We start from the raw sequence: 9629 nt of genomic DNA, 5'->3' as shown, positions 1-9629 counted from the left end.
TAATACGATGGCATGTTATAATGGCATGTATAAGTCATAGAAATTTAACTATACAAAATTACAAAGTTGTTCACAGCTGCTAATGAAGCACAACACAAGCCTATTCCTCGTGCAGTGACAGCATGCTAGTTCTTAATTCCAACTCTGCAGGAAAACCCTCCCGACATTTCATAAAGCTGTCGGTAGTTCCAAAATGCTGCCACCTTCGGGTCAGGTGAACGAGCCTCCCGTTCGTAAAGCACCAATAGAAACGCGACACCAACACGTTTATAACATGGCTGCCCAAGGCCCCGCCCACGTGCGCAGGATTAGAGGCGCAGTTGCATTGTTTCTTAGGCGCAGTGCATTGTGGGTTCTTTTTCTGTCGCCTTCGAGGAGCGGGCGTTGCAGGTAGGAGATGTGGCGTCGTTCAAAATTCTGTTAAAAAAGGTCTGTTCGGGGGGCGCGCGCGCGCGGTTTCTGCTACGTGCGGCGTTGGTGAGTTGTTTGAATCTTCCTATGCAACCCGTTTACTTCGGTTATGGTGGATTACGGGCACTCATTCAAGAAGAGGCGATTTGGGCCTCCACATCTCGAGTGCCGCTGCGCGCAGACTGCTGCTCTTTCTCCCATTTGAATCTATTGTGTTGGTGCTTTAAACGCTTGGAGGTCTTTTTTTGTATTTATTTTTATAGCCGTAGCAACGTTTCAATGACAGTTTTTTCTCTCTAATTGATACATTGGTTACCCAATTATCTCTCGAGTGTTTTTTTCGGAAACGTTTAGTACCGGTGTCCATTTAAGAACTGTGTCATCCTTATTTTAGCACCAACTTTCGGATTCTCTCTGGGTTGCATTACTGTTGCAAAAAAACATTTGATAGAAGGCTCCTGTAGATTGGCATGGGTACCTTAGGACCCTGGCCCGCTCCCATAGGTGCTTACTCCGGTATAGCTTGTAATGTTTGCTGACCCGTACAGAGATTCATTTAATGTAGGTTGATGCCGGAAGTAGTCCCTTCAATCGTCTGTTCTGTATCCTGGCTGGACACTTTCTTGTGTTTCGTTATAGGATGGTACACTTGGATAAGGATAATACTGCAATTTACACGCTTGCTAAAACGGCCGAGGGTAGGTTTCATTGAGTTTCCTGAGCTCCCATAGATGTACCCACGTGTTCTTTTTGAAGGTTCGACGAGTGATGATATTTATCGTTAATCGTGTTTCTTCTGTTGGTGGATTTGAGAGGCAGAGTTTGTGTGTTCTACTTTAAGTAAAATACAATGTATTAAGGTAGTCACACATTACAAATATACGAACAAGAATGTCCTTATTCCATCAGCTAACTTAAAAGTAGTTCATGCAACTATTTGAAAATCAGAAAGGAAGCCACAGAAGTAGACCAACTCAAAAATTGAGCCCTAATGCAATATGGATTATTGAAAATAAATGTATCGTTAACAATAATTTATAGCTAGTCGCAAAATTATTTTTTAATGGTTCTTTTATTGATTTCGATAACGTGATAGTTGTATGTGTGGCTTGAGTACAACCTTGCCGTTAAAGAATGTTCATAACTGTCTATCGAAAAATACATTTGGGGATAATGGCATACGAAACATACATGTTGCAACGATCACAGTTGGCAGTATGATACTAAAATCGAGTAGAAGAACAAAAATTAAGATATCAGGGAAGCCCATCCCTGACCCCCACCACCAGCTTCCGACCACCTTTGATCCAAAGATGTTTGTCCAATCTGCCGGTGCGTGTCTTCAACCATGCCCTCAAGTCTAATCTTAGATTTATGAACAGTTATGCATTTATGCTGTCACCTGGTTCCTTACTTATTAAATATTTGTCATCAGGAAGTTTCAAATGACTCAATCAATCAAAGCTAGTGTCGGCCTCTAAGCAGTCATTCCATTTGAAGATTACCCAATTATTCTTCTTCTCATTTTTTCGCAGACATTCGGTAAGAAGGCTTCCTTTATGTTTAGCTGTCGCCCCCTCCCTCGTCCTAATAACATAGGGAGCTTTTCACTTCCACTTTCTCAGAGGCATCTCAAAATGATTTTCTGTCCCAGCGTGTCTTAACACAAAGCAGGGGGACTGTTTTTGTCAAAATTAAAATAAAAAAGGGTATGAGCAAATCGTGCCCCTCAGATCCCTCCCACTTTGATATCTGGCTGTAATACATATGAGGAACCTGCTTGATGGGTTTCTATTTAACTACATGAGTGAGTTAATGCTGCATGAAATTGGTAATCATATAACTTTCTTCACGTATGCTTTCTGTAAAAGCAGTTAAGAATAATTAATAAATCCCTCTCTAGTTTCCCCATAACCCTTAAAGGCTTAATTCGTCGTGTTAATCTCAACACGTCATGACGCTACTTTTAAGGAATTGTAGCAGTTCTTTCTCAGTAGTAACCAGACTACATTTACTTATTTTTTTTTTTTTTTAACACATTATAGGTTAATGTAACATTAAGTTTATCTGAGTTTACAAGTATATTCCACCAAGAGTATTGCACATCTGGTCTAACTTTATGATCCGTATTGGTTTAACTGTCAAGTTAACTCAGAGTAAAAAAAAAAAAACTACGTTTTATCGTCCAAATAGTAGGTAGCCGAGTGCAGCAGCAATTTACCAGCTGTTCAGGGGGAATTCTCCGTTTACTTTCAGTGTGCTCGACTGCTTTCTATGTATAGTTCAGTGTACCAGAACCCTAAGATACTGTACTGTTACATTCTGGTTAGGAGATAAAGATTTTGAAGTTATGGAAATGTATTTGGTCATCAAAGGGTTTAACATTTAACACTAAGTCATAACAATTTGGGAATAATGCCCAAGTCTGCTTCAGATTAGTCTGCACATTTTAAGATACTTCGGTCAAGAATTGCTATTTAAAATCTCAGAAGCAAGGGTTTTTGATAGCAACTGTTCTGTTGCGTCGCTGTTGCATATAGAGGGTAAACAATTAACCACCATCGACTGTAATATCAAAAATTCGTTCAGTTTTGCAGAACGATTGTGCACCATGAAAACATCTGTACATTATTGACTTGGAGCAGCTTTTCTTAATCTTTTCTTTTCTGTCGACTCCCCCTGAATTACCAATGGAAGCTGGAAACCCTTGTCTAAACTTTCTACTATTTAATCTGCAAAACAGTGTACAAATATACTTTAAGCAAATACACACAGTATGGAGTAATTATTAAACCATTCATAAAAAAATCAGTTTTATGGGAAGGATGGCGCTTTTTACAATTTGGTTTTATTTCTTAAAGGCTAAGTGATATGCTAGGTTATAGCATATCACTTGTTTTTTGTGCTCATAGTGCGTGTTCTTTTTGTCAGCGCATATCAGTACTTCGACCCTGGCTACCATTCATCCATGCTAAGGCTGATCACACAAATTAAGCCACGGATACCAGCTTCATTATTAACTTGCACTTCACATTCCTTAACACTAATGTTTTAAAATATTAAACGCTGCTTTTATATGCACTTATGCATCATTACTTGGCTAATATTTAATTGCCACAGTGCACCCCAGTAGGCTTCACAGAACTCTGGTTGAGAACCGCTTGGTTATAGTGGGAAAACACAACGTCAGTACCATCATTAAAGTTTCTCAAAATTTAATCCACGTGTTTGAGGTTATATTTTGGGCAGATCACCCAGCATATAAGAGAATTCAGAAATTCAATAGAAATAATGTTTTAAGTCAGACCGGACTTAAGCTGGAATGAGAATTCACCCCCTAGAATAAAGACTGACATCTAGTTACCTACTTGATACAGAGCTATCAAGTATGAGGCCAACAAGTAGGTTAGTTTATAGATGCATTGCTTTGAAACCACTCGGAGTCAATAAACGAGCACAATACATTTCTAAAGTTTACGCATAGTTGTAGGCTGATGTTTATAAATCAGAGAGATACTATGCTCTTCTAAAAATTATTTGTGTGGTGTAGCTAGCGAGTCAGTCATATCTACCTTTGCTCATGCTTGTCATGGATCAGAAAATGGAACTTTAGGATTAAAATAAGAACATTTGCAGTTTTATGCCTTCGAATTTGCTGCAACAAATGTTTAGGTAGCTTTTTAAGCATTTAAAAGCGACAAAGCAAAATTTATAGTAATCAGTACTTTCTGATAGTGATTTTTTTTTGTAACATGGTTTGTTATTTGGAATTGAAACAGCCCTCCTTATAAATTGTTTATATGAAATTATGAATATTTGAAATCTGCACTTAACTGTTGAGGTTAGACTTTATCTTAGCTTACTTTGGGCGAGTTTAAAGTAAATCAACAAAGAACACAGCTGCACCAATTAAATCCAATGTTCACAGTATGCTGTTTGTATTTCACTTTATTTGCAGTTTCTTGTTTGTCTTTCAAGATTAAAAAGCAAGGTCTGCTTTACATTGTAATCTTTTTATTTTGCTCAAACCTAGCCATTGTACGTCTTGAGCAAGCAGAATTTCAAAGTTATTTGTGGACACTGCATCCGAATTCTTGATTTGGTTTATCGGCACCTCTAAATTTGTTGGTTGCTACTATAACTCTGACAGAGTTGTGTGGAAATCATGTTTATCATTTACCTTTCATGGATTTGCTCTTATGCTGCATTGTCTCATAGCAAAGAGCGAAGAAGAGCTGGGTAACTATAGGCAAAAACGTTTGGATTAATGTCTTCAATCTACAATGCTTAGTCCCGTTCTTATGTTCTCCATTTTGGTGTTCTGCTAAAGCATCGTGAGTTCATGTACCCTTATCCATTTGCCTTTGCAGCTGAACGCATTTCCACTCATTGGTATTGGATTTAACAAAATCATTCTTGACACTAGTCCAGCAGCCTTTCTGCATGCATTTGGTCAGCAGAGGATGGGAGTGAATCTTACTGGGACAACCAGTTGAATACAAGCATTGGTAAAGACAGGAGATCTTGTCTTTACGATGTCAATGCTAGGCTTTTGGGCTTTGCCAATAGGGACAAGGTCATTGTTTTGAAAAAGTATGAGAAACTCAAAATACCAGAGAAAGATCAGCTAAATACTTCAAACAATATCTTAGAACTGTACATTGAATTAATTAGTATTTGTACACCACATTCTTTCCCCCTCCTCCCCCACCCCCCTTTTAAAAACGTTTCATACAGCACGCTAAACGGAATTCATAAAGAGTATGGTAGTGGGACACTTGCCATGGTCTAATTTTCCACAGGACTTGTAAATGTAACAAATGTTCTGGCTCTTTGATGCTCTGCAGTAGCCAAAAGGGCATGTTTCTGGGCCTCCAAGAGAAGACATATCATTTCCAGTCACATTAAATGAACTGTCTCAAATACCATCTGAGCGACAGTGCCTGTCTCTCCCGACACCCCCCCCCCCCCCCAAATTGCAATTGAGATGTAAGACATAAAAAAAGTTAAGGAGAAAAAAAAAGCCACATTTAATTGGATCTGCACTTCTTGCATGCTTTTGGCATTTTCAGTGTTATGCAACGAGTACCTAAAATGTTGTATTTGGTTGCATCTTTTTAGACCTTTTTTTATTTAGAAATGTCTGTCTGCTTTCCTGGTTAACCGGGGAGACTGAGCCATTCAAGATTGGCAGCTTCCCTTAACTTCGTGTTTATTTAAAGCCGTAGTGTGATCCATTTTCCACGGAGGTACACATTAAAGAGATGTGGTCACTTTCAAGACTTTGCAGGCTTCTAAAGATAATCTCAGTCACATGCCTATACATTCAGTAATGCACTCTATAAATGAGCGATCTGGGTCTGAAATTACTGACATTTGCAATTTGGTGACCCCCCTCAATGCCCTATCTACTTAACTGAGTATACATCTGATACTTCCCACTTGTCTTTGTCTAAGACCCAATGAGTTGGAGTGTAATGCAACCAATGAAGGCAGGCCCCAATTTCAGCTTTGCAGCTATAAGTGTAACAATGAAGTCGGAGTATGTGTCTAGGCAGTTCATTGACATGTCCCTGACCTTGTTTTGTGGTGGGGAGTAAAGGGGGTGATCATGTCTGAAGGGGGTGGGATTTTAATTTATAGCTGTCGTTAGACACTCATCTGCAAAGAGTAGAAACAAGCAATTACTGTACTCAAGGTATTCACTTGCCATTTGTGTAAGGAACACTGAATCCCCAGTTATAATATGTGCTAATCGGACGGTGCATTTTCAGCCCTCTTGCACACCTACAACCCATCACACTTTAGATGCTCAGATAAGTTATGGACCTCTTATAATTCTTTCAGACAGTACAAAGACAGAAGAACAGTTAATGAGCTAGCTTAAGCAGAAAGATGCCAAAATTCTTCTCACTCTTTACGGTTATAAAAAAGATTTACATTCAGTTTTTCTCCTTAGTTTTTAGCTAGCTGTATTTAACAGATTGATAGTTGGTAAATCAAACCATTTATTTTTATTTCTGATGTGCATGGTCACAATTAAAAAAAATAAATTTAAGTGTTTTTGCACACCAAACAGGTTCAGAGATGTTCACTCACAGATGGGGTATTGATGAGACTATTTTGAAGGGTGTCTTGCTTTCCATGTTGGTTGCTAAAAGGCATATTGACGGTTCTAGTGTTTGTTTTAAACATCCGGTTGGGCCTATGGTTTGTGATTTTCATACTTCTGCATTAAATGTATGAATGTTGAAGGCACCTCATAACTTTCTGTGTGAAAGTTGCATATCTGCTCTGTTTGCCAAGAGAGGTCCCATTTTGCTTCACTTTTTCTACCAGTGATCCCTTTTTTTGTTATAAAAAAAAAAAATCTTACTCATATAGGTAAGGTTTTTTTTAATTTTTTTATGCCGTTATGCAATCTAATGGAACACTGAAGACAAACTGCTCATCGATCGCTTGGTCACAAATGTCATCCCCGTGGGAATTGTCAAGTCTCAAACCTTTTGCAAAGTTCTGAAATCGCCATGGCAAATCAATTTCAGACTTCACCCTGGAAAAAGAACTGCCACTGTAACCTACATAACATTATATGAATTTATTTTCTGCGAATTTGTTATTATTAAGCTCCCTTTGTCAACAGCTTACGATTGATAACTTTGCTGGAAGCACTGATGGTCTTTTCGCACCTCAATTGCTGATGTGAAAGTCGTTCTCTTGACCATTCCTGTTACCGTCATTATCATTTTAACAGAAACTGTTGTTGCTGTCTCGCTTTAAAACATAACCCTTTTGTTATTTCTGCTTTGGCTTTCATTGAACCAACACATTTTGGTAGCCATATTGGTGTTTCCCAGCGTGAATTTTTTGCTTCTAGTCTTGATATCACTTGGTCTTGTATTGTTGGGGGGGGGGTGTTATTATTATTTTTATTTTATTTTTTTGTGCTCCACACCTCCCCATCCGGACACATCCATTGAGTAACTGTCTGAATAATTACTGGGTGCCTATCATGGACTACATGACTAAACGGGCAAAAACAAAACTCGAATTCAAGAATGAAGGCTAACTTTTCTGGTTGTTGAGTTGGTGTGTTTGGCTGATGGTGTTTGCATAAAAACGACCTCCGTGGATTAGAAATGTAAGGTCCTGACTACAGAGCACTGTATAATGTCACTAGGAAACTGCACCTTCTCCAGCTTTGGGATACATAGCTGCTAACTAGGTAAATGGGGTGTTCCACTCAAGGACCGTGATATCCAGCCTTTCCTGAGAATTGTTTTTTTTTCCCCTTTCTTTTTTCCCGAGACACGACTCGTCGCCTGATTCTGGTAGCCTTTCTGAAACGCGCCAATGTCTTTTGTTCTGTATTATAGAGAAGATATTTGGATTGCCTAGTTTCTTAATCTCGTCACAGCAGCAGAGGTTTTGGGAGACAGAACTCAAGCTTTTAGCTGGGGAGTTCTCATGAAGTATACTTTGTAACTGTTTTTCTCCTGTCACTGCGTAGGTATTTTTGGAGCTTGTCCACGCACCTCATTAAATATGCATAATCAATCTGAATTTAAAAGGGATGTATTTAATACATCCCATTTCAAGTATTCTGTGACGCACCACCCAGTCAAAAATGATTTCAGTGCAAAAAACTAACCCACCTTGTAGGAAAGCTTCAAGTAGTAACTTGTCTGATGTCCCTATACATCTCAAGCTACAATGTATATAGTATTGAAAATATAAAACGGTCACTGTTTTTTGATTAACAGTACTGATTGCGTATTTTGTCCCCTTTATGCATTTTATTAATTTGATTGAATCTAAAGTACACTAAGTCCTTTTGGTACACTTTAAAATGAGTTCTATCTTTTATATCTTGCAAGAAATTCTCGTTCTACTTTGACATTTTGCTTTTTAACTGCATCCCACAAACTGCATATTGTGGTTCACCTGTAACTGAACATCGTTGTTATGAGTTGGTTCCCTATTTCTGCATAGATATTTTTGGTGCTTGCTGTAGATGTACAATTTAAGAAGTTGTTCACTTTATGATTTCCCATAAATCTGGACTCTAGATCCCACTTGTTCGCTCTGTTCATTCCATTAACTAAAAAAATCACCAATCAATGTTTTTGTAACGTTGGCTGAGCTCACAACGTTCCAATAGGGACTAAACATCTCATCATGTTCTTTAAGTACAAATTTGTCACAAGCTCAGCAGTTCAACTGTCATGTATCTAGGATTTGTTTTGTACTTCTGAGTTCCTATGGTTGCGCTAAGCCATATAGCTTTGCGACATTTGCTTTTTGATTCAGTGCTAATCACATTGTGTCTCTTAACATTGTGACGCCTCATTAGTTTATGGTCTCAAAGCCATAACTCTCAAGTAACCCTGTGTATCTTCCAGTATAGTGGGTCCAAATAAAAACACAGCAGTTTTTTTGGGCGTTTCTAGCGAACGTGTGGGTGTTCAGCATAATCCTAAATGTGAAGATAATTGGAAAACACACATGCAGTATTGATAAATGCCATTTCACTGTTATACTGCGAACTCAATTAAGTCCAAAATTAGCACAAACTTGTCTTGGATTCCCAGGGTTCACTTTTTGTGTGCTTTGACTCTTGCATCATTTGATTTGTGGTAAAAAAATCTGTCCAAAAATGTTTATCTGATGCCCTTATGCTTCTAGTAATCAGCAGCAAGGACACTGTCCTTTTGATGAGGATAGATTTATACCTCCACTTCTTGAAAATACCACTTTTACTGGTCTCTTGCTTTTTTTTGTAAATTGCGTTATTTTTAAATCTTTCCACAGGATTACAAATTGAACATTTTTGAAGACCTGTTAACTAATGTGAAGGTAGTTATTAAAACTATTAATGCCCAGTTTTTGTTTTACTCTGCCTAGTCAACGCAGTCTGCTCCATATATTTTGCCAGGTTTATAGTGGGCTTTTTAAGAAGTCTATACATTTCCTCGTGTTTTGTCTTTATCATTTTCCTAAGCATATATTCCTTTTAAACTGAATCTACAACTTCTACATCTTTCCTACAAGATCATTTCTATTTGCTGCCCAGACCTCAGTTCCTTTTCTTACTCTCCACTGTCACTGGTGATTAAATCCCTGCATCATTAAGTTTTTGCGTTCCTCTTTGTGGTTAACTCTTAAAGTAATGTTAAGACATGAGTGAAAAAAAAGTACGCTTGTTAAAATAAAGCACA

At 38.2% G+C, this 9629-nt stretch overlaps 1 protein-coding gene across 3 annotated transcripts in view; it reads left to right on the top strand.

The window, feature by feature from the left end:
• Positions 1-302: 302 nt before the first annotated feature.
• MATR3 (matrin 3) overlaps positions 303-9629 on the top strand; it is a 97371-nt gene continuing 88044 nt past the window's right edge. The window contains exons 1-2 of one of the 3 annotated variants that reach the window (XM_069199315.1): positions 303-390; positions 9223-9267. The gene's annotated coding sequence lies outside the window, so the exon portion shown is untranslated. The remainder of the gene's footprint in view (positions 391-9222; positions 9268-9629) is intronic. The other 2 variants (XM_069199314.1, XM_069199316.1) reach the window with 2 other exon arrangements.

This window comes from Pleurodeles waltl, chromosome 7 (assembly GCF_031143425.1).
Source record: "Pleurodeles waltl isolate 20211129_DDA chromosome 7, aPleWal1.hap1.20221129, whole genome shotgun sequence".
Taxonomy (NCBI): Eukaryota; Metazoa; Chordata; class Amphibia; order Caudata; family Salamandridae; genus Pleurodeles; species Pleurodeles waltl.
This window is presented reverse-complemented; position numbering and strand designations above follow the sequence as displayed.